The sequence below is a fragment of the Taudactylus pleione genome, unplaced genomic scaffold, assembly GCF_031769625.1.
Source record: "Taudactylus pleione unplaced genomic scaffold, aTauple2 ptg000286l, whole genome shotgun sequence".
Lineage (NCBI taxonomy): Eukaryota > Metazoa > Chordata > Amphibia > Anura > Myobatrachidae > Taudactylus > Taudactylus pleione.
The window spans coordinates 2,677,317-2,703,640 of NW_028284688.1; positions in this window are offsets into that span (position 1 = coordinate 2,677,317).

Sequence of the window (26,324 nt, forward strand, 5' to 3'; positions counted from 1 at the left end):
GTGCTGGTTACCATTATTGCAGGGAGACCCAAGGGTGTGTGTCTCCCTGCTATAGTGTTACCACCCAAGCTACTGTAGGTCAGCCTGGTGCTAGATTTTTACAAAAATAGGGTGGGAACGCCATGCCACTTCCATTATTTTCCAATGCCAGTCCTGTCTGAGAGGTCTGGGGGCTGGTTACGGATATGGGTGGAGGTGAACACAATTTTTGTTATATAAATTACTAATTCAGATCTTTTAGAAAAAAAGCCTGGACAGTGCCTATTCCTCCACATAATGAGGGCAGATTCATATTTCCACTTAAAAGTGGACTCTATTATAAATCAGACAGGGTTTTTTAAACAGAAAAAAAAATAGATGCTGAAATCTGATGGTAAGTAAACCTTGTATTTTTGGCCAGCAATCCGATTGTAATAGAAGGCAAGAACATAGTAAAATTGTGCCTCTGAGTCTAGGTGTGTCATCTTTAAAATGTCCACAATTGTGCCTTAAAATAAAACTGAGGCTGAAAAATAAATTTTGAGTTTACAGTATCCTGAGGAGAGCCTAATGGTATCTTTGAGTCTGACATTTTAGATCCTGACAGTGCAATTACAGAGCAGCCTCCGTCCGCTATTTATCATCCATATGGAAATGTAAGGATGAGAAGAAATGATGATGATTTATACATAGAAATTGAGGAAGTCACTATGGACATTGCTAATGTATAATCATATGATGGATAGTGTTGTAACTGCCGGATGGATAGTGGATGCTAGCCTATACTTTGGGATTAGTGAGTCCCAGTACTGAGGTACAGAGTCTAATGTGCCAGCGGTGTTCAACAGGGACCCCAGAAAGGAGATTTGGACTTAGCTGCGTCCAACATGCAGGTTGTGGCCCTCAGCCTGGATTCCCTAGCACAGCTGCTGGTATATTATGGAAAAGGAGCTGTGTATGATGCAGGCATAATGTAGTCAACAAGCCAGGACAGAACCAAATGGACAAGAAGGTACCAGAGAGCAGTTGTATGCAAGTCACAGAGGAAAGCCAAGGGTCAAACCAGAATATCAAGCACAGTACCAGGGAGGAGACAAAGTCAGGTCATGAACTAGCCAAGGTCAGGAACAATCAATAATATCACAGGAAGCATAGTGGAGTAAGGTTTGGGAGCCTAAACCCTGGCAAAGGAGTGCTCCCAGGGAATTCCTTATATAGACAGGGCTTTGAATTAGGCGCCTCCTGTGACATCACAATGGAAGGTGGTCTGGCACTTTAAATCTATTTCAGGTCAGCACACACGCCCCTAGGGGAGCCACGGCTGACCACATTATGCCTCTAGGAGGAGGAGGATTACACAGTAGCGGGCACTGGGGCCTCCCTGCCCACTGCCCTGCCACTGAACAGTACTGCCAGACCCAGTAAGTGCATGCCGGTGTCCTGCACGCTGTGACAAAGATAATGTTGGCTGTGACAAAACTGAAGATACAATGTTGAATGTATTGAATTTGAACAAGAGAATTAGGATGATGGTGGTTGTGTTGAAGTTATGCAGACACAGCATTGTCATGTCTGGGGAAAAGACTAAATAATCCGCCTAGAAAGTGTGTGGAAACATATTTAACCCAAACCAGATAACATTTGCCAAGACTTCTGTAATGTTTGTCATGCCAAACCAAGTAGAGGTAAGGACATTAACCATCTGGGCATCTCCTCTCTGTTACTTAATTTACAGCAAGTTACTGTAAGTGGTTAAACTGAAGCAGGAAAATCATGTATACTGTAGTAACAAGAAGCTCAGCAACAACTATCAGGCGCATGGATAGATATGTCTTCAATGCCAACACCATCATCATCACCCTCCTAATAAGTAGCTACAGTCAAATTGTAAATGCAAACCTAGGGCCTGATTCAGCAAGAATCGCAGTTCTGCTTATACGCACGCAAAGCAGTTGCTAATATCAATGGTGATATGTAAATGTTTGCATTCACATTTTGATCTCAGCCTAACATGAGGACGCCTACTTCTCCTCACTCACATCCATATACTTGGGCAACATAGCAAAACAATTGGTAACATCGAGTAACATCTGAGCCATACGCACAGTTAAGGGAAGTCAGACCTCACTCAGAAATTGCTTACATCAGGGCACAAAATGAGGCCTCAGGCTGCGTATGGTATTGCAGTGACTAATTTATGCACACCCATGGAATGCACTGGCATGTCTGCGTTCGCCCAACCACCCCCTGTCACCACCCACAAACGGTACTTCCTGTCAATCACGCTGCGTACACACTGCGATCACATTCCCGATCACAGTGGCTAGTTTGTGCACATGTGCATTGTGATGCATACGCATGCGCAGTACTTTAAAATCGTCTGATGGCGTGCTTCTTGGCTCTTGCAATCCATGCTGAATCAGGCCCATAGTTTGCAAGAAGAATTCCTATGCTGCTGCTGGGACTGAAACTTCATTATAAAAGACTAAGCATGTTTTTTTATTTTAATAGCAATTGTCTATGAAATAGTTGTTTGCATGAGGAAGCGAGTCTGACAACCAGCATCCTGCTGCAATGAGTATCACTAAAGCAATGGCACCTTTGTTAGTTTTGAATATGCATCCAATTTCCACCACCAATGCATTAGGTTGATACAGAATAGTTAAGGTCAAGTGTCCACACTCCCAAATGCCATATCCATTCCACTTCTCCCGGAAAGCAATTCTGCAGCTGTATCGGAAAGTTAAAGACAAAGTAAATAATCCCTAGAAAATGCCACTGTACCAACTATCCTCATAGCTATATACAGTAGATTTATGGACAAGTGATACATGACTATGATGCGCAATGACAGCAGCAACTATAACAGCCTCATCAATATCCTCCTCATTCCGTCAGTGAAGTAGTGCTGGTTCACAGTATCAGGACATTTATAGGCAGCTACTCTCTGTATTTCTAAGAAACACAATGTATTGAATAACTCAGGAATATCAAAGCAAAATAAATGACCTGATTAGGTTTTCCCTATGGCTCTTAATTTTTGAAGAACAATCTGGCTGCTGCCAAATAATATCGTCTGCCGTACCAAGAACTAAAGCAAAAGGTAATAAGGAGGTGAAAATTCACACATTACATGCATCACCTACTAGAGAAATTGTAACAATCCCCACTGCAGCTTTTCCTACAAATGCTGCTGGCAGAATACAACGACCTTTCTCATGAGTCACACTGACACCTGTACCATGCCAAAATCTGTTACACCTTGTATTAATACAGTATAATGCTGAAGGGTGACTTTAATGCTAATGTATAAATCAGCATCTGAAAAAGTTTCTTTGAATTCTGAATGAATTACAAAATGAATAATTAAATAATGGGGGATGAAATTATATTACATGGAATAAACTAACATCGGAAATGCAGTCAAACTCCTGAAAATGCAGTTTTTTAGGGGACTGACAGCATTTCTCATATGCATCATGTCCTGGAATGTATATTTGATGTGAATTGCATTGCGATCTTCAGATGGCATACCCCAATAAAAGCCCATATGCTTCTTTTCACAAAGCTCCCCTAAGAGGAATCCAATCCCTCCCAGAACTCACCATACCGTGTGTCCTTCTATGTATGCTCAGAAGAACACCAGAGGGACTTCTGGGTCATAGACCCAGAACTTCCTCTTTTTCAAAGGACCACTCTTACCGAGAGAGAGCGGTCCCTTGTGTTTTCCTTCATGCATACTGATGTAATTAGCACTGGCAGGCATGCAAAGACTCCCGAATGCGATGCATCATGCATCCCGCTCTTTGTGTCATGGTGATACTAACATCAGTGATGAGGATGATGACACTGCCAATAATGAAGCCCATGAGTAATTGGTTGAGGCCTAATGAAACCATGCAGTTCTGCCATAATTGTGACATTCCCTGTAATTGATGTGCTTGGTTTGTTAAATTGTGCTTGTCCTGTATACTATTCAACTGTTTGTAAGTAGGAGGAGCCAAGGACAATTCCATTTTACATGATTTTAAATTTTGGGGCTTATCCCACCTTGGTGTATTGCCTTCTCTAAAATGTCCCTTTATTGCTGCAGCTGCTGTCCCTCTATGTCACACATTTTTTGCAAACCACTTGACAGCAGTCACAAAGGAGCACAATTTTTAAGTACATGTGTAGGTACTGGCACACACACAAAAGTAAACACAAATGTGTGTGAGTGTGTATGTAAACATTGGAATTACATGTTTAATGGGCAAATAAGGAACCTTATTAAATATACCATGGTCTATTTAATACCAGTTTACTGCTATGAATTATTTAATAAACAGTTGAAAAACATAAATGAAAAATAACAAATTAATTTCACAGCAGAGTCATCATTTATATTTATTTAACTCCCTTTTCTTAACTCCTTTTCTATAGTTGTTTCTCAAGCAGAAATCTGTATTTAAATAAAAATGTAAATGGGAGCATAATAAGTGCATTATAGATGTTATAATGAATCAGTGAATTAATCTTAATAGAAGACATTTGTATTTATTTTAGTTATTTTTTATGTTATATGATTTATTATAATTTTTGCTAGTGCTATGAATTTTGGATGTATACAGCTACAAATTGAAGCTATATTTATTACATTGTATCATTATATATAAGGAATGAAAAGGGAATAGAAATGAAAAATTGCAATAATAACAGGATTTTTATATTGTTATCAAAATTATATTACATATTTTAAATAATAAGAAAACGCATATATATATTAATATATACAAGTTGAGTCTCCCATATCCAAATATTCCGAAATATAGAATATTTTTAGCATGACTGAGAAAGTGAATCCTTTGCTTTCTGATGGTTCAATGTACACAAACTTTGTTTAAAGCACAAATAATTAAAAATATAGTATAAATAACCTTCCCGCTGTGTGTATAAGGTGTATATAAAACATAATTGCATTTTGTTTTTCGATGTGGGTCCCATTCCCAAGATATTTAATTATTTTATGCAAATATTCCAAAATACGGAATATTCCGATATCCAAAATACCCCTGGTCACAAGCATTTTGGATATGGGAGACTCAACCTGTATATAAATATATATATGTATATTTATATACATATTCACAGTATTGTCTGGCACTCCAATTGTCATTGCAGACCCATATTTTGCTCCTGGTGCCTTCCTTTTTGGGTTTGCACCCTTTCAATACATCATAACTACAGGCGGCACTCCAGAGACGTACCTTGGTGAAACTTCGGTTGAATAAAGCATGCTGTTTCACCTTGGTATAAGTTTCTGGAGTGCCGTCTGTTGTTATCATGTATATATATATATATATATATACAGTATATGCATGCATACACACATATATATATATATATATATATATATCGAATTAAAGTTCATGCGCAAATGTCCATTGTTATACCAATAATGTGATCCAGTCCCAAAATAGTGTAGTAATTAATATTGTGCAGCTTCATCCAATATACCTGTAACCATGGGCAACAGATTCAGTACATGCAGAAGGAAAGGAGAGTGCACATATAAGTATTTTGAAAAGGCACTTTACTTAAAGAATCAAGTTCACATACATTGAAGATTAAAATTTTCAGCATCACCACTCAGCCTCCACGATAGCATTGGCATTTCCACGACATAAAGCATCCACCATGAGGCTGACCATTCCACAATGCAGAATGGATTTCCAACATCAAGAATCAATGCCGGGACCAGTGTATGATGTCACCACATCTTCTGTAAGGCAAGCCACTCCCAAAGCGTTTCGTCACTATTGGGACAAAGCCACCACAGGACAGAGCATGTCACTGCTTGGAGAATCACAAGTGCAAGCTTGCCCTTTTACCTGTAATTCAGTATCTCCTGCAGTGATTTTTGCTTTAAAATGTAAAAATGTACCCTTCTGACCAGTTCTGGACAATGGGACCAGATAAATGAAGTATACATTTATTTTGCCCAAATTCACAAAGTGAAGATGAAGATCTTCACATGAATCTACTAAAATCCTCTTGCCAGGAGGTGGTCTCTGATATTAGCCCATCCTGGCAAAGAGCTGGATGCATTGTGATAGCATAAAACTGTCACACTTCAGCCATGTCACACGTCAGCCAGCACATGCGTCATGCAGGGGATGAGAAACCCCCGAGGCTCCCTGTCCCAAGAATGTATAGATTTATTAGCCTATATGCTACTATAGGGTAACGCCATCTGGAGATGATGTTATCCTATTGGGGCCAAGCTCTGGAATGCTTCAACTTGAAGTACAAAGTCAGTGCACAGTTGATGCTTGCAGATATTTTACTAACAAAGAACAGAAAGGAGCTCTGTCCATGTAGAGATAATATTTTTATAATTAGATTATTACAATACAGTCAAAGCATTTACTATAAATTTAAAATTAGCATTAGTACATAATGAAACATGTCTGCATCCATAGAGTATATACTTTGATCTATTGATTGTATATGGAACTTCTAATCATATGCAATTTGTAAACAATTGAGCATTTGGAAAGCTTATACTGATAACATCTGAATCAAAGCACGCAGCTGTCCTTTTATGAAAAAATCTACAGTGGTCTATGTGTATCTCAGTGCAAGTAACTTTGTATAAATTGATATGCAAGAAGCATCAACATCTGTTAATCTGTTACTATTATGCACAATTCCAGTACCAGTAAGATATTGTTGATGCACATAGATGCTCACATGAGTACTCACATCCATACATATGAATATTACACGGATGCACATATGCAAACGCATATGTATAGAAGGGTTCCCATTCACTAAGGTTAATAATCAGAGTTATTTAAGGAATTGTGGGATAACGATTAATATATAATATGTACTTAAATGAGATCTGAGGTTCGGAAAACAGTGGACAGGTTGTGTTTGGTATTATACCATTCCAGCTGATTACTTTCTCCCACTCCCACCTCCAAGATTTTGCCTGCACTGCTCCCCACCTCTGGAACTTTCTCCCACTCCCCATCAGACTCTCCACCTCTTTGCAATCCTTCAAACGGGCTCTCAAGACCCATTATTTCATCAAAGCCTTCCAGCTGTCTTTCTAACTCCCTGATACATACACCTTCCTCCCCATCTTTGTCACCCCTGTATGTCTTCCCCTCCCCTTTTAGAATGTAAGCTCTTATGAGCAGGGCCCTCTAACCTCTTGTACTTCTCCCTACTTTAGTTTCATCTACTTCTTACTCACCACTAGGGCACCTAACACTTGGCTGCTTACGCTCTGTTGCTTATCTGGGTGTTATGGTCACTATTATAGCAATATATATTATCCATGTCCTGGTCCTGTATTGTATTGTTCTTTAAGTCACTTATCTACAACTTGTTTATGTGCTTTGTAAGGCGCTGCGGAACATTTGTGGCACCATATAAATAAATGATAATAATAATAATAATATACTAAATCCCTCTTTATTCGCAGATCTCTGGTTCTATCGGCAAAGAGATCGCATCATGCGTTCGCTAGTTATGGATCATAGGGAGTTATTGGTTAGCATGTTACCATTTTGTATGAAGTGTCTGTAGCCAGTTTAACTAGTTCTTCAGCAGGAAAAACTACACAAATAGCTGTTGGAGAACTGAGACATACCCCTAATGACACCATATGAACTAACCAATGACCAGAGTGACCTGAATCAAGAACCAATGAGAATCTGTTATTATGTGCCTTTGTTGTCTTTGTAATCTGTACCAAATATAAGCTTGTGAGCTGGGTGCAGTAGGCAGTCATTTCTCCATTTCTTTGGGTGACGGTGACCGCAGCATTGATGTCCAGTAGCACATGCGTATGTATCGACCGTACAAATTTTCATTGCTTTTTACTCTAGTTGTTAAATCTTTCCCTTTATACATAAATAACTTTTTGTGCTTTGGAACCACACGATTGGACTGGAAAGTAATTCTTTCTTTAGCAACTTGCAGCACTAAATAGCGACTAATAGGTATAAATACATGATATCAGATGTAAATGTTGGGGAGAACCTAGGATCCAGTGACCATCATATAGTATAAAGAGAGGGCCAACTCATGTCACATAAAAACAATGATGTTTGATTTTAGGAAGGCTATCTTTGCAGAGATGGGGATATGTGTAAGTGACTCATTGGCAGATTGGAGGAACTTGGAAGGATCTCATATATGTACTGTCTAACCAAATTTCATTTATTCTCCCTCTTTCTCTTATCTAGATTGACCTCCAAGTTACCAGACTATGGCGACTTTTTAGTATATTAAATATCAATAGATTTAGGCTAGTGGAAGATATTCAGCTTTAATTATTTATTCTTTTTATATAAATATCTCCATAATATTTATGTGTCAGTTGATTATTATTTTTTTTTACATTTATTTATAAATAATATCAAGTGATATTCGTTTTCTTCTCAGTTTAATTGATGGTCACATCAACTATCAGAAATTCTGATCTATAGATATTTATTTATTTATCAATTCTTCTTAAATTATTATGTATTTCTTTTTCTGGCAATTTTCTTTTAATATTATGTTTTAAAAGGGTTACTCTATTTTTGATGACAATGGTCTCCATTATTATCTTTTTTAATGTTCGTAAGAATGGTTGTCCATGAGATACTGTATGTTGCCCAGTAAGTAATGTACAATCTATATCTCTATTCCTCATCTGCTATATATATTTTATTTTCATATTTATTTTGTTGTTATTATTTATTTAAATCTCCACCATATGTGTGCACTCTTAATTAATCTTTATGATTATATATGCTCTTTATTTCTCTCTTGTATATATATATATATATATATATATATATACATCAGTCAAATAGCTGGCACTCCAATATTCAATACAGCAGCTGTGGTGCTCAACTCACAAAATAGATAAGTTCACGTAGAAACAGCAGCACTCAATACGGACTTCAGATAAAGAATACAAATGCACTGGTAGTATAATCGACGTTTCAGAATTTAATCCGTCTTCAGGATAAATAAATAACAAATGCTTTAAAGAACTCTTACCTATATTGCCATCCACCAAGAATACTGCGTCCGGTAACATGCGGCCAGCTCCGGGACCCCCACCGCTTCCTGGTCTGATGTCACATCTGGGCCAATACCACTCGCAACCTTGCGTCTGTGCGTCACCAAGGAAACGTGACTTTAGGGGTAAAGACCTGCGCTCAACGCGGCAGAGATGGAGACCTACTCGGAAAGGGGGACAATATATACGTGAACAGAGGTCACGGACAATCCAGGAGAATTTAGTGTTTAATCTCTCCAACAGGACTTTAATAACACTGAAATTTCAGTCCTTAATAAGGGATTATCATTTGTTCCGACAAATAGGTTTAATGAACTAGAGTGGAAAATTGATGTCACTCGTTTACATAGACAGTTAAAACTTAAGGACTATTTCAGTGATAAATCACAACCTATAACTACTTGGGAAAACATATATTCTATGTTTAAAAGAAAGTCCCAATTTGACCCTGTATCCAATAATACCTCCATTTCGTCTTTTATTAAAGCACTTGATGCCTAGGTTTGTGCTACAGCAAATACTGAAAGATCTTTTTCCAATTTAACTAAAGACGAATGGAGAGCTTTAAAGCAATTGAGGTCATATGATGATATCAAGATTCTTCCTGCCGATAAAGGTGGAGGGATTGTGATATTGAATCTTTATGACTATATTCACAACTTCCTAATTCTGAAACTTATGACAAGCTTCTAGCAGATCCATCTGTCAAATACAAGAAAGAACTGGATAATATTCTAGATCTTGCAGTACTGGATGGGGTAATTCCTATTGAAACTTTGGATTTTTTGAAAAATGATTTTCCATTGGTTCCAGTTATATATTGTCTCCCGAAGATACATAAGAGACTCGACAAGCCTCCAGGAAGGCCCATTAAATCGGCCCGAGACTCGTTGTATTCCAACATCTCCAAATTTTTAGATCATTTTATCCAACCTTGTATACAAGGTGAACCTACTTATCTCCGGGATATGACTGCTTTGTTGAATAAACTTATGGACTAAAAAAATATTCCACTGAACACATGGCTTTGTTCACTGGATATTTCTAGCCTCTATACCAGCATACCCCATAATGCTGGATTGGAGGCTATTCGGAACTTATTGGAAATGAGTGAGATCTACTCTGGTCCTCCAATTGAGTTTTTCTTGGAGTTACTTGAACTTCACACACATGTAATTATTTTATTTTTAATGGAGAGTTATTTCAGCAGCGTACGGGGTGTGCGATGGGGTCGCATGTCGCACCCTTGTACGCTAATGCATTCATGTTTACGATAGAAGGAAAATTATTTTTCTCTACAGAGATGTTACCACAAATTTTCTTTTATACAAGATATATTGACGATATCTTACTGTTGTGGACTGGGACTCAGGATTAATTTAAGAAACATCTAAACGAGATTAATGCTTTGGACTGTCCCATTAAATTCACATTTGAAATGAGTCAGACGAATATACACTATTTGGATGTGGACATTAATATTGGAGATGGCCAATTGACTACTGGTCTCTTTACAAAACCTACTGACCGCAATATGTTATTAGCGGCACAAAGTCACCATCCTCCTGCTCTGAAAAGAGGTTTACCCTATTCGCAATTATTGAGAGTAAAGAGATTAACAAGTAATCCTGAGGAGTTACAATCCAATATGCAGATGATGACAGAGTAATTTCATAATAGGGGATATTCCCATCGAGTTCTTGATGAGGCCAAACGTAAAGTGGATGGGTTACCTAGAAGTGATACCTTAAAGAAATCTTACAAACTCTGTGACCAGCGAGAAGATCGAATACATTGGGTTCAAAAATACTCTACTGCTGATAAACTTATCAAAAAAACCTGCAAAACATTATGGCCAATTATTGAACAAGATAAAGATCTGAAAAGTTTGAAATGGATGAAGACTATGTTGTGTTACTCCAGAGGACATAATTTACGTGAATGGCTTGTTCGCACAGATATAGCTACTATTAAACCTTCTAATGTTCAATGTAGACCTGGAGGATGTTATAAGTGTTTAGGCTGTATTACTTGCAGCTTCCTTATTGCTACAAATTTTTTTTATCATCCACACTCTGGAGTAAAATTTGATATACGTTATCATCTAACTTGTACTAGTACCTATGTAGTATATATCATTAAATGCCCATGTGGGCTTTACTACATAGGTAAAATGATCAGAACTTTTAAAGAACGGATGTGTCAGCATAGATCAGCTATAAGAGCTGCTTTAAACAACTAACACATCGATCAACCAGTCGCCAAGCATTTTGTAGCAGCCATACATAATCTTTTTGCGCTAAAATACATTATCATTGATCAAGTCCCGGAGTCGATACGTGGTGGTGATCGAGGACGTAAATTATTGCAGTTGGAAATGCAATGGATACAGAGGCTGGACACAGTCAGTCCAAGGGGTTTGAATGACCAACTAACTTATAACATGTTTCTATGATATAGTGCTATTTGAAGGTTCTTTATTGACATTATCTTAACAATATATCTGGGTGGATATTAATATATGCACAGATGCTTAACCTGTGGACATTTAATATATATTACAAAATAATTTTGCAAAAGTATATATATTTGCTATCCGTTCTATTCATTTTTTTATATCACTGTTTGTTTACTTGTTTCTAAGGTAACCATGCGTTAGCCTGTCTCCGTTTCCTAGTAATGTTTCCTTGGTGATGCACAGACGCAAGGTTGTGAGTGGTATTGGCCCAGATGTGACATCAGACCAGGAAGCGGTGGGTGTCCCGGAGCTGGCCACATGTTACCGGATGCGGTATTCTTAGTGGAGGGCTATATAGGTAAGAGTTCTTTATTGCATTTGTTATTTATTTATCCTGAAGACGGATTAAATTTCGAAACGTCGATTATACTACCAGTGCGTTTGTATTCTTTATCTCAAGTCCGTATTGAGTGCCGCTGTTTCTACGTGAACATATATATATATGCCTACTGCATATATACTCTGCATAGACCTTCATGCAATCAAATGCAGTTTTTAAATGTATGTGATATTTCATCTCTTGCATAGATTTGTTTTTACATGTATAGTCTATATTGTTCAGTGAAGCATAGTTTATGGTATATATCTGGCCTGGCTTTTTCTCCAACTCAGAGCAAGTTATCTCCTTTGATCAGCAGACCAATTGAGTCAGATGTAGCTTGTCTTAATCAAGGATACAACTAATTTATATTCAGTATAGGGGGCAGCTGGGGTTAAAAGCACCAAGTGTTAAAGGCACAAAGTGTTATTACATAACAGTTAATCAAATAGTTGACCAAACACTGACCAACATCTAAGATAATTTCAGATTTAGACAAATTTTAAGGAAATCAGTTTTAAAGTAACAAACCTAATACTCACCATGTACTACACATTTCTTTTCATCAAAACTATTCTTTATATTTTCTCTAAGGTTATAACATCCTTAACGCTCCCTGTATATCATCTCTCTGTGCTCATTGCGACCTTATTGATTCACTCCACTCCTCCTAAAATTCATGAGCTTTCTTTTCATCATACATTGACTATTACAGCCTCATTGTGTCACTATGAATAAACTTTTACAACTATATCTACTTCTCTATCCTTCTGTTTTTACTATCTGGTGACATATCACCAAATCCAGGCCCCACACAAATACACAGCGGTTTTAAAATGGAATAAATACCCTGCTAACCCCATGTGTCCCCCATCACCCTCCAAATCAATAAGTATGCCTTATGGAATTCACACTCGATCATTATTTTACATCTGAACATCTCTTTACAACAACTACTTTCACCAATTTCTACATTTACCTTTGACTGCTGGTTCACACCTTAACCATATAGTAACAACCATGGCTTTCCACAGACACCTACAGTAACAACCATGGCTTTCCCTAGACACCTACAAATACTGTCACATAAAGTAGAATGTCAGAGGTGTAAATCTTACTCCATCTTACTTACTCACATAATGTAATATAGGCATCCATCCATCTGTCATCTTGACCATCTGTTCCATGCTCACTGTCTACCCCATCTGTGTCACCCCTGTCTGTATGCCTTTTCCCTTTAGAATATAAGCTCTCACAAGCAGGGCAATCTTCCCTCATGTGCTTTTCCAACCTTTACTTATATTATCTTCTCTATACTCCTTGTAACAGCACCTAACCCGTGACATTTGCCATCCTGCTACTGTTGCAGCAATGTTTATATACCATGTACTTGTCCTGCAATGTCTTATACTGTATGTCAGTGATTAATTGTTCTGTTCAACTGTTTATGTACTATTTCTGTATTTTGTTATAATAATAATAATAATAATAATAATAATATATATATATGTATAATATTTATTTTTCTTTATAAAAATCCATTTATAAACATCTATTCATAATAAGCATCATTTCAACTATGTCAGTCTATGTGTGACACTATTGACCAGCTGCATAATCATGTCAATTACTTCTAATTTAAACAATCAACAACACCCTTTAAAAGAAGGGATGTTCGAAGTTAATGTTACTCAATTCATTTTCTCCTCTGAAGAAACGACCAGTTGCTAAGGTCAAGAAACACGTTAGGAGCAATTGTGATTTTCTCTCTTGAACTACGGTCCTATATAGCGGCACTACAACTTTTTAGTGTAAAGTAAGCCTGACCATCTCTATGAAACATCCAGCTGGAATGCCTAAACACGCTATATAATAAGCGCTACAAGAACCGGATACTATCCACCTTGAAGGAAGGAGACTTAGGGGTGAGAGGTGACCGCCAATTCCATCCCATCACCATCCAGATCAGCCTCCTTTACTTCAAAGAGGGCTTACTAAATCCTACAAACAGCCTGGATGACAGCCAGCTAAACTACTTACAGTTCTCATCCTCGTTGTTTGTGATACCACCCAGGTCTGTATGTTGCAAGTGCAGCATTGGTCTATGTTTCAAATCATACCCTCTTTTAACCCCTCATGGATTTAAATCCCGGAAATTGTTAAATATTATTGATGACAGACTTTCTATCTTTTATTGACTAAACTATACGATATATACAAACTTTTATTTGGAAGCAAATTACTGTAGTTCTCGACAAGAGACACGTTCAAAACATGCACTAGTCTGAAAAAAATATTTTTCTTTGAACTAATTTTTACAGGATTTATGACACCTTAAACATCCTTATTTTTATGCTATTTTAGATATCTTTTACCATATTATGTTTTGATCATTTAGTGGTCTCAGGGGAGTGTTTTTGTTATTATCGTTATTTAATTCATTACTGCATCATATGCATTAAATTCTAATAAATAATATATTAATGTATATTTTTCATATTGGCTGTTTTTAATTAATTAGCCCTTTTTAATTGTTTTAAATAAATTGGGGCACATTAACTGAAGTTAAATTATCTCAGAGCTTAATTGCACTTCGACTTTTTTCTGCATATTCTTTATAACTTTGGAAGGACTGATCACCCATTATGAGGGATCAGCATTAAGTTTCTGTTACACCAATAGAGCTTGGTGTCTGAATCTATTTTTCTTTTGTTTCCGAACTTCAAAGGAGGGCAGGAGAGGTGGGAAAAATTAAAAAGTGCAATATTAAAAGCAACAGACTTTTGTATTTAAAGGATTAGTAAAGCAAAAGGAGGCCAGTATGGTTAACTAAAGAATTACAACTAGCGTGAAAGCAAAAGGGAGGGCATTAGGAAATATAAGCAAACTCAGAATAATGAAGACAAAGGTGTCTCAGAAAGAAAGAGGCTAAGAAGGTGATCAGATGTACAAAGGCACAGGCTGAATAGAAAATGAACCAGTCTGTAGGTAAAGGGGATAAAAGCTTTTTTAAGTATATACATGAAAGGACAAAATCAAATGGAAGAATAATGAAACTTAATACAGAGTGAGAGCCTGGTGGAGGGATGCAAGGCAATAGCAGATCATCTAAATAAATATTTTTGCTCAGTATTCATCACAGAAGGATAGGGAAAAGTGCCACAGTTGAGTTTCATGGACATTCATACTAATGAAGTAGATGAAAGTACATTTATAGAACATTTATAGAACTCTTAAAACTGAAAGTGAATAAATCAATGGGGCCAAATGAGATACATCCAAGGATACTAAAAGAGATAAGGGTGTTACCAGCACCCCTTTTAATTATTAATTCTAAGAAATATTAAGCCAGTCGCTAGCTACAAGAGTAATTCCAGATTACAGATAAAAGGCTAATGTAATCCTAGTGCACAAAAGTGGAAGAAAGGAAGAGGGAAGAAACTACCGTCCAGTGAGCCTTACATCAGTTTTACAGAAAATAATGGAAACACTGTTAAAGGAAAGAGTTGTGGAATATCTTAAATCCAGGAAGTTACAGGATCCCAATCAGCATAGATTTCCTGGGGGGAGATCATGCCAAACAAATTTTATTGACTTTTTTAGGTAAAGCTGATCTAGACCTTAGTAAGGCTTTTGAAACAGTCTCAAATTTCAGAGTGCTAAATATACTCAAATGAGTGGGATTGGATTCTAAAATGGTTGACTGGATTTGAACTTGGTTGCAGGATAGGATACAGAGTTGTAGCAAATGGATTGTATTCACAGGAGAGAATGGTTACCAGTGGAGTACCCCATGGGTCTGTATAGTACTTTTTCATAACCTTGTTGGAGATATTGCAAAAAGTATTAAAAGGAAAGTATGCCTTTTTTCAGACAACACAAAGAAAGCTAACAGTGTAAACACACCAGGTGAGGTAGAACAAATGATTGTGGACCTAGATAGAATATAGAAATGCGTAAAAACATGGCAACTACAGTTTAATGCTACAAAATGCAAAGTCATACACTTGTGTCTCAAAAACCCAAAGGCTAAATATAGTATCAAGGGTGCTATAATTGAAACTACAGAGGAAAGGGATCTAGGAGTCACTATTTCACATTATTTGAAAGCAGAGAAGCAATGTAACAAAGCAATGAGAAAGGTAAGTTAGATGCTTGGTTGCATAGGGAGAGGAATCAGTAGCAGGAAGAAATGAGCAATAATGCCCCTTTATAGATCACTGGTAAGGCCTCATCTTGAATACTGTGTTCGGTTCTGGAGACCATATCACCAAAAGGATATTAATACATTTGTAACTGTTCAAAGAATGGCAACTAAAATGATGAATAACCTATAACACAAAACTTACTGGAATAGACTAAAATATCTTAATATGTATCGTTTGAAACAAAGAAGGGAAAGAGGGGGCATGATAGAAACTTTCAAATATACAGTATTAAGGGTTTAACTAGGTGCAGGAGGGAGACATTCTTCAAAAAAAGAGAAGTACAAGAATACAAGGACATGTTATATGTTTCTAAGTGTTGTAAGAAGATGTTTCCTAGAAATTGAGGATGCTATGATGGAAGTGCAACATGATGAGGGAGGATCCTTGTGTTGCTGATGTCGATACTCATGATGATGTTGATGATGCAGATGTTGATGATGAGGATGTTGTTTGTGTAATTGAAGCAGCAGTGAAAGCATGCCTTGGTATAAGACAATTTTTTTTTTACCCAAATAATGTCAACAATTGTCTTGCTACCTATAGCATTTGTAAAGCCATAGTAAGCAGAGGTAGGGACTTTAACCATCTAGGAACCTCCTCCCTGTTGCTGCATTTGCAGCTCATTCATGAAAAGGTTTTGTCAAAATCAAAAACTTATAATAAATATGTAGCAATAAGCAGTCCAGCATCAGCTAGCTACCTTCCCTATGCTAGATCCAAGCACATGCAAACTCCACCACCAACACCCTCATCATCAACATCCTCAATAATGATCAGAAATAGTCCTGCATCCAATATTCGGCCCAATCAAGTCAATGCCTCCAATCCTCAAAAGCCCACTTGGTAGCCAACAGGTCGCAGTTGCCAACATCATAATTCTTCACAGCAGGAGAGAAATTTCATTAGAAGTATGCACAATGGTACAGTTTGATGTCCTGGGATCTCTCTGAGTCAAAATGATCCCTGCTCCAACCTCAGAGGCATCCAACTCTGCATCAAATGGCATATATTTATTTGGGTGATGAAGGATGGGAGCTACCATTAAAGCTGTCTATAGGTTGTCAGGGGACCAGACAGACTGAGGTGGCCAGTTAGTTAACTTGACTATTGGTGCCACAATAGTGAAGGATTTGATGAACCTCCAAAAATAGTGAATTTGAGAAAGTGTTGGATGGCCTTCAAAAATGCTAATATTTTCCAGATAAGAGACCTTGTCAACCTTGAATTCACATTTCTCAAGTTTCACACACAGGTGGTTTTTACAAAGTTTTTTTGTTGTTGGACCTGTTTGACATGATGACAATGCTGATCCATAGACGTGGAGTAAATCAGGATGTCATCCAGGTAGACATCTACATATTCCAACCAAAAATTCTTGGATCACATCAGTAATTAGATCCTGGAAGATGACCAGGGTGTTAGAAAGTTAATTATATTAAATGTTGTCCATTCATCAGCCTCTTTGAAGTGAATCATGTTGTAAGCTTCCCAGAGATAAATCTTTAAAAGATGGTCGCTTGTCTCAGCTGATCAAAAAAAATGGAGATTAAAGGCAAACGATTAAAATTCTTAACAGTCACCTTGTTAATCCCCTGTAGTCTATGCAAGGTTGAAGTGAAAGATCTTTTTTGTTGACAAAGAAAAATCTGTTCCCCATGGAGAATTTGGAAAAATGAATGAATCCTTTGGCTAGGCTCTCCTCTTCCATAGTCTGAGTCTAAGGAACAGACAGAGGGTAAAGGTTTACTTTAGTGAGCTTAGCACCAGGGACACATTTAACTGCACAGTCATATGGCCAATGAGGAGGGAGAAAGTCAGACTTCTTCTTGGAGAATACATCAAAAAGTCTTGGTATGGGACTGAAAGTGCTGTGGGAGCAGAGGACAGAGAAGGTTATACTTCCCGTACCGGTAGAGTGAGACACCTGGTACTACAAATGGGACCACACCTGTCAATTTTACCAGAACTTCAGTCCAGAACAGGATTGTGTTCTAAGCCAAGGTAAGCCAAATGTAACTGGTGCCAAGGGACAATGCAGGATGTAGAACAATCTATTCTCTGAATGTAGAGCACTAACAGATGGATGGATGGTGTCTTAAATTCAACTTGCCCATTGGATAGAGGACTTCCATCGAACCCACAGATGGAGATTGTGCTCGCCAAATCAACAAGTAGAACATGCAAAGTTCAATATTACTGCAAGCAGCCTCACTATCCAAAAAGGCAGAAGTCAGGAATAGCTTACCATATATGCACAGCAAGACAGATATTAAAATATAATTTTTGGGAGAAATGATAGATAGCCCCAGAAGCATTTCACCCTCAGTATCTAGGCCTTGGATTTTCCCAACTTTAGAAAATAGGTGATTGCAAAGTGACCTTTGCATTGCAATAGAGACCGAGTCCCAGGATCTGCCCCCTGAGCTTCTGTTCAGCAAACAAGTGAAAATCCCCAATTTGCATGGGTTTGTCTTGCACCTCAGCATTTTCTACAGCAAGCAACTGGGAGGGCAAGGTTTGCAAATCCTTCTACAATCATAGTTTCCTAATGCAGTGGTCAATTTTAATAAGAGCTGCATAAGACCATCCAGAGTCTCAGGTGCAGGATATTGTATAAGAATATCTTTGATTTGTTCCAAAAGACCTAGACGAAACTGATTATGGAGTGCAGGGTCATTCCATTCTTAGTCATTGGTCCATCTCCAGAATTCTGAGAAATACTTTTCAGCCCTTCCTTAAGAAATCGTATATGGGATTCAGCTGAGGCTGCTCTATCTGGGTAATCATAAGGCATTAAAAATGCCTTGACAATCTGTAGGTCTGAATAGTCAGAAGGCAGGCCAAAAGCCCAGGTCTGGGCATCTCCTTGATGGAAAGAAATTACTATTCCTACACGCTGGACCTAAGAACCAGAAGACAGAGGATGGAGGTGAAACTACAACTTGCAGCCCTCCTTCAAGTTCAGGAAAGATTTACAATCCCCAAAAAAACAATCTAGGCATTTGATCATGGGCTTCTTAACTGCAGACTGTGGAACCAAAGCATACTGAACCTCCTCAACACATAGGGAAAATTCCTGAACCTTGTGGGTCAAAGCCTGAATCTGAGTTGCCAAAACTTGTGCAGGATTTATGCTGGGATCCATTAGTTCCATGAAGTCTTGGCCAGGAATAATGTTACAATCACCAATAAGTCACTGTGTAAGACGTTTGGAGTCTCACTGGTGAGGTATTCTGCCAATAACAGCCCCCCATTTTTCCCTTTGTGCTAGTACATACACCAGTTCTTAGGTTGTCACCTGGTCTTTTACTCAGGATAGTAGAGGCTTACATGGCTATACTGGTAATCAGGAGGTACTTAGCAGCTGGTGGTGGATTCGGCTAGCACAGGACAGAGTGATAGTAGATGTGTGGATAACATTGCAGAGAAATGAAGTGGATGACAGGGTGTAACCTAGTAACTGGATATGGCTTAGAGCCAAAGTATGGCTAGAGGGCAAAGGTATGCCAATTGCTAGAAGGTAGACAGCTGGGACAGTGCACATCATTCAACAGTCCCAACAGTACCTGTGGCGGTCCATCACCTAGGTCTTCTGGCAACAGACCTCATCCCAGTTTGGTTTCCACATTGCCTGTGACCAGAGAGACAGACAGAGCAGGAGTTAGTAACAATCTGTGATAGTAGCAGCTAGCCTGCTTTTCTGTTAATATGCTACAAACAAATTGAGTATAACAAGATGATGCACAGTACAAAACTATCATGTAATAATTAATAAGAATTCCTGTGAGCAATTTTAGATCATGTAAAGGAATTACCAGAAACTAACATCACTCAAGCTCTGTGAACTAGTAAAAAATGCAGCCAGTCCCTGTTTGTAAGAATTTGGTGTTACAACTGTTAGCCTGCAGCTTATTAAATAAAATCCACACAAACTGATTTTCTAACAAAGCTATTTGAATGTGCTTATTCCTAGTGAATACACCCTGCAACAATTTTCATGTATATCCACATTATAGTGTACTGATTGTGTTGGTGAGGTGTAATTGTGACCAGAAGCTAATCCGCTATAACTGCACAACCCACTTTCCTGGAAAGCAGGACATGAGGTATGCTGATCAGTGGTGTAACTAAGGGAGATAGAGTGGAACATTTGTCCTGGCCACCATCCAGGTCAGTGGTTTTAGATTTATTGTGTACAGTGCTGATGGCACTTAGGGCCTGTATCAGAGCTGGACTCTCTTTAAGAGCGCTCGCTCTGAATCAGGGCATTTTTTTGTTGCGGCCTCCTGGCAACTCGATAAGCTGTGGGTGACCACCCACAGCTTTTGTGGGTGGCCAGGTGATGGTCGCAACCATCGCGACCACCGGGGCTTGCGATGAGACCCTTGTGATAGGGTCTCATCCATCGCAACCCCCAGAGAGCTTCCTGCACTAACAGAGCAGGAAGCTCTCAACTGACATCACAAGTGATGTCAGTGGTGCCTCCCACAAATGGCAGGCATTCCTTTGGGAATGCCTTCATTTGTCTCGCCACTCTTTTTGACTGCTGCACCCAGGGTCAGAGCCAGGCTTGAGCTTTCTTATGAGCTCAGCCTTCCAGGCTTCTGCAGTGGGTGAAGAGAGAGAAGTCATGACATCTCTGCCATAGCGCTGAGCGAGAGGAGCAGACAGTGGTGGTTCGGTAAGTATTGTGTTTTTAGTTGTGTGTGTCTTATATGTAAGGGGCACTACTGTGGGGACTGTATAAGGGGCACTACTGGAGGCACTGTATAAGGGACAATATGGGAGACACTGTATAAGGGGTACACTGTATATGGGGCACTACTGGGGATACTGTATAAGGGACACTACTGGGGACACTGTATAAGGGGCACTACTGATGACGCTGTATATGGGGCACTACTGGGGACACTGTAGAAGGGACACTACTGGGGACACTGTATAAGGGACTACTGGGGACACTGTATAAGGGGCACTACTGACAACACTGTATATGGGGCACTAATGGGGACACTGTATAAGGGACACTACTGGGGACATTGTATAAGGGGCTCTACTGAGGACACTGTATAAGTGGCACTACTGGGGACACTGTATAAGGGGCACTACTGGGGACATTGTATAAAGGTCACTACTGGGGACACTGTATAAGAGGCACTACTGGGGACACTGTATAAGGGACACTACTGGTGACACTGTATAAGAGGCACTACTGGGGACACTGTATAAGGGACACTACTGGGGACACTGTGTAAGGGACACTACTGGGGACATTGTATAAGGGACACTACTGGCAACACTGTATAAGGGGCACTACTGGCGACACTGTATAAGGGTCACTACTGGTGACACTGTATAAGTGGCACTACTACATGGGGAATTGCATAAGGAGCACTACTATTGGGGGCTTTGCATAAGGGACAATACCACTAGTGGCAATGCATAAAGGGTACTTCTCCTGGAGACACTGCATAATAGTCAATACTACTGGAGGCATTACATAAGGTGCACTACTACTGGGGGCATTAAGGTGCATATGGAATGGAAAGGACTGTTCCAGAGTGACGAGAAATGGTGGCATGTCATGTTAACATGCTTCTATATTCACTGGACACATCCCTTGTGGCATGTGGCCATGCCCATATTTTTGACAATGTGGGGAGCACCATTTTTCATCTTGCCCTGGGCTCCAAATACCCTAGTTATGCCACTGATGCTAAATCCTAACAAACTACATGCTGTTAGTAGTGTAGAAGATTTATGAATTCAAGCTAAGTCACTACAAACATGCATTGTGGCTCTTTGATAGTTGACACAAGCAATTTGTTTTTTTTTTAAAGACCAACTGCTGCAGGGATTTTTATTACTCTTAAAGTAACATAGTACACCAACCACAATTACTATAACTAATTGTAAATATAATATATTTTTACATTTACCCAATACCACATATGGAAAAGGTGTCGGATTGACACCGAAACAGCTTTCGGGCGCTACACACTGGAGGGAGGACTTGTGATGAGTATTTTTTTCATGAAAATCTCTTGCTTCTGCCATGATGAACTGCTGCTATGAATTTTTTCACAAGCCCCTCTAAACCTTGACATTGTTATGTGTTTAACACTGGATTAATACATTTTTCTATGGATTAACATGGATGTGCCGACTCCTTTTTCTCTAATATATATATATATATATATATATATATATATATATATATATATATATATAACAGTATAAACATAGTGAGAAATACCATTTTAAAATTAAATAATGTCAACAACAAATAAAATATCCATAATATTTAATAAGCAGATCATTCTGCTAAATATGGATAACTATTTATTTAATTTATGAAAACCCATTGCTCTAAATTAATCTGATGTTGATAAATCTACTACAATAGTGTAAAATCATTGAACATTACCCTTTTGTACTTGTATAATGCTTACAAAATAAAAATATCCCTGATTCTGATTATGGAGATGACTGCTAAGTATGGAATTTTGTACCTAACCTATTGTTTAGGTTAAAAAGGATAATACTAATGTCTGCACAACAGTGTAAGGCAGCTGATACTGCTAATAGACAAATGACTGGAATCTTTTTATCTAAAGGAACACTATGTAAGAATAAGGTTGCATGATAACCCAGAATAATCTAAATAACATAAATGAGAGCCAATTGCCTTTGTCCATAATAAATAGGGTCAGTTACTTCATTCTCTATATCATGTTCATATTTTGGTAACCTGATAATGTGCTCAGTATACTGGTAATACTATAAGTAGTTACTGAATAGAGATACAATTGTGGTAATAAGTAATTGATGCATCCCATTTAACTCTGTGAAGTGCATTTATCAATTTGAAGGAACACCCTCGTCCCATAATATTTGGCATTATTTACCTACAATATTAAAACATATAAAATTGAGAAAGAGACGACTCTGGAAATTAAAATCTGTTTATATCACAACTTAGTAAATTTTATTACTTCATGTTATCTTTTATATGAATTAATGCTTTTAATATTTCACATGGTAATAAATTAAATAAAGGTTATATTTTATATAACAACTTCTATAGTGCCCCAAACAAAGAGAAAATCCTTTTCCCTTTTTTACTCTGTGTAATCATACTTATTGTCTTGGCAGCACCCACACATGAATGAAACATAATAATGTCATAAGAAATAATTTGGGGAAACATATGAATTTTTAGAGATACAGTACTAGTGCAGAAGTTCTCCCAATATCCCCTTCCTCCACTGTACATAAGGTGATGGCGGCCTGTAACAATTATCCATCATTTTAGTGTTTAGAGTGCACCTGCCATTTCTTTTTCCTGCATAACACCACATGTCTAAGCATGGCAGCACCTCTTATTATATTTAACATGAAGGTTCCCCCTATTGCCCCATTGATCAAAGTATGCAAAAACCATTCCCTTTCCTGTAAAAATAATTAATAAGGCATGCAGTGTATATTATAAAAATGTAAGTCCTCCTTTTATGGGGAGAAAAAGGGTTTATGTCTACATGTAAAATGGGAAATGCTTCCCTACATTCGCCATCAGCACACAAAATCTATGGAATTAATATAGACTATGTTGTCTATGAGATGTGTTATACATGTTTGGTGGAAATATTATTTATTGTATGTGGGACTGTGCACTTTATGATGTATGCACAATATATGGCAATGTACACCTATGGCAAGTGCTATAATTTGCTATTTCCCGATAAATATGTTTTATGTAACTGTATGCACTAATGGTGAGGTTGATGCAGTGTGGAACTTACTGTAATATGAAATGTCTCCTGCTACCAAAAGGGGTGTTCCTGTCTGCTATATTGAGCATCCCAACAAACCCCAAGGGCCAAATGTAATAGGTAGTCTGTTTTAGTAACAGTACTGAAACTCGCAAATTCAATAGGGTGTCAGTTTTCAAGCACTGGTGATTGTGACATGCGAGTTCCCGCGAGATTTCTTTCCAAAAAAATTGTGATTTTCTGACCAACCAAATCGCGAGTTTCAAAAGCTTACTAAATCAGATTAAAACAAAGTCAACCATTGGCACAACAATAACTGCTGATCAATACAGACCTACAGTATATAAACACCTGTTCCTCCATTTTGACCTTGGATAGGTTTGGGAAGGAGTTTGTGAATGTTAGAGGGGTTTTTTTTGCCTGCAGAAAACTGATTACACTAAAATGTCTTACAGACACAGATGGGGTGAGGAGAGTCAGGAGGAGGAGGATGTTGTTTGCTTAGTCAGACAGGCAATTACCGACGAGGAGGCGGCGAGCAGTGATGCTACACAGGAGGAGGGTAGTGAGGAGGAAGAGGGTGAGGAGGAGGATGTGGAGGTGGAAGTAGCTCCACGCCCTGGGAAAACACGAACAGGACGCAATGTTTGGTTTACACATGCCGAGAATTGTGACCTAGTGCATGCAATTGTCCCAGTCTATAGTCGCCTCCTTGGCGAGGATCTACACAAGACCCCATTGTCGAGGAAAAAAGCTATGTGGCAAACGGTTTTGGAGGCTGTTACTGCTGTAGGTTCCTGCCCCGTGATGTTAAAAATATTTAAAAAAGATACAATGATGTTAAGCGGGGTTTAAAGGCCAAAATAGCGGATGAGATGCGAGAAGCACGCAAAACTGGTGGAGGATGTCGTGTACTGATATTGTTTTCAAGCTTTGAGGAGGAGTTGAGGCGGGTTTTGCCTCCTGAAGTCCTGCCTGGCGATCATATAGAGGACATGGATTGACCTCCTGCTCCAAGGCGTCCTGGTGAGTCCTGTTTTAGTTAAATTTTTTGCTGGTCGGTCCGTATTAAATTTGTGGAGTTAAGTCCAGATTGGCGTTAGTTTCCCGCCGATGATGTCATTTTCCCCAGGTTTCATTTTCCCCCATATTCAATTTTAAAGATTTTACGCCTAGGCGGAAAGTTAACGCAATGTAATAGGCGGAAATGCAGCCCCTATAAATAGCAGCCTGTAAAAAGTGCAGAATTGGGGTTTTGGGGTTAAACATTACAGGTCCCCCCGTGCATCCTTCAGAAAGCCCCCCAAAGATAAACTGTGTTAAAAATGTAAGTTTAAAAATTTGTTGAACACCAAAAATTTTTTTTTTATTTTGTGTGTAATTTTTAAAAATTGGGGGACAAAGTTATAAACTTGCAAACTTGACTATGGGAGGTCCCCAAGTATGCCCCAGGTGTTTATTTCATTGCAGGTGCTTGCGGCAGGTGGGTTTTTTAAAATTTATGAAAATCACTTTTGCAAATTTAAAATATGCTGTCCCACATTTTCAAGTGACCAAAATCTGATGGGCCTAGGTATTTGTAAAAAAAACAAACAAAAAAACCTCTTCTGCATCACTTTTATCAAAGCAGCATTTATGCACTTGCAGTGGCAGGATATAATAATGGGGGAACCCATAGTGATCCCCCATGTCTACACATCTTTAAGGGGGGCCCTAGAATATTTTCCGAAAATTACCATTTTGGTTGAACCTGTAAAAAAAAGATTCAAAATGTTAAAAAAAAAAAAGACATAAGGTCCGCCCCCAAAAGCTAAACCAGCCCCAGGCTTGCCAGCCAGTGTTGTTTTCAAAAAATACGGGTAACAAAATGTGTAGGGTTCCACCATATTTTAGAAACCAACACCAGGCTGTAGGGAGTAGTGCTGGTTTTAAATATAGGGGGCAAAAATTACGTGGGGTACCCCCTATATTTAAGACCAGCACCAGACCCAACCGACTGGGGTGTAATGCCACAGCCTGGAGACCCAATCACCGGGGCTCCAGGTCCAAAGCATTACACCCCAAGTCGGTCAGCGCAAGCCGGTGATCTCGGGGGAGTAAGGGACCCCCAAAAAAGGGTCCCCCCTCTCCCGAGCACCACAGGCTTACGCTGAAACCTGGGGCTCATCCACATACCCCTGGAGTGTTGGGTATGGGGGTAATAGGGGGGCCAAATAATGTAACTCTATTGTACTTTACAGTGGAACTACAAGTGCCAGCATGCCTGCCATTTTGCACTTGTGGAACTACAAGTGCCAGCAGACATGCGGCACCTGTAATTTCAATGTAAAATAAATGGTTAGGTCTGGTGCTGGTTAAATATAGGGGGTACCCCACGTTGTTTTTGCCCCCTATATTTCAAACCAGCACTACTCCCTGCAGCCTGGTGTTGGTTTCTAAAATATGGTGGAACCCTACACAT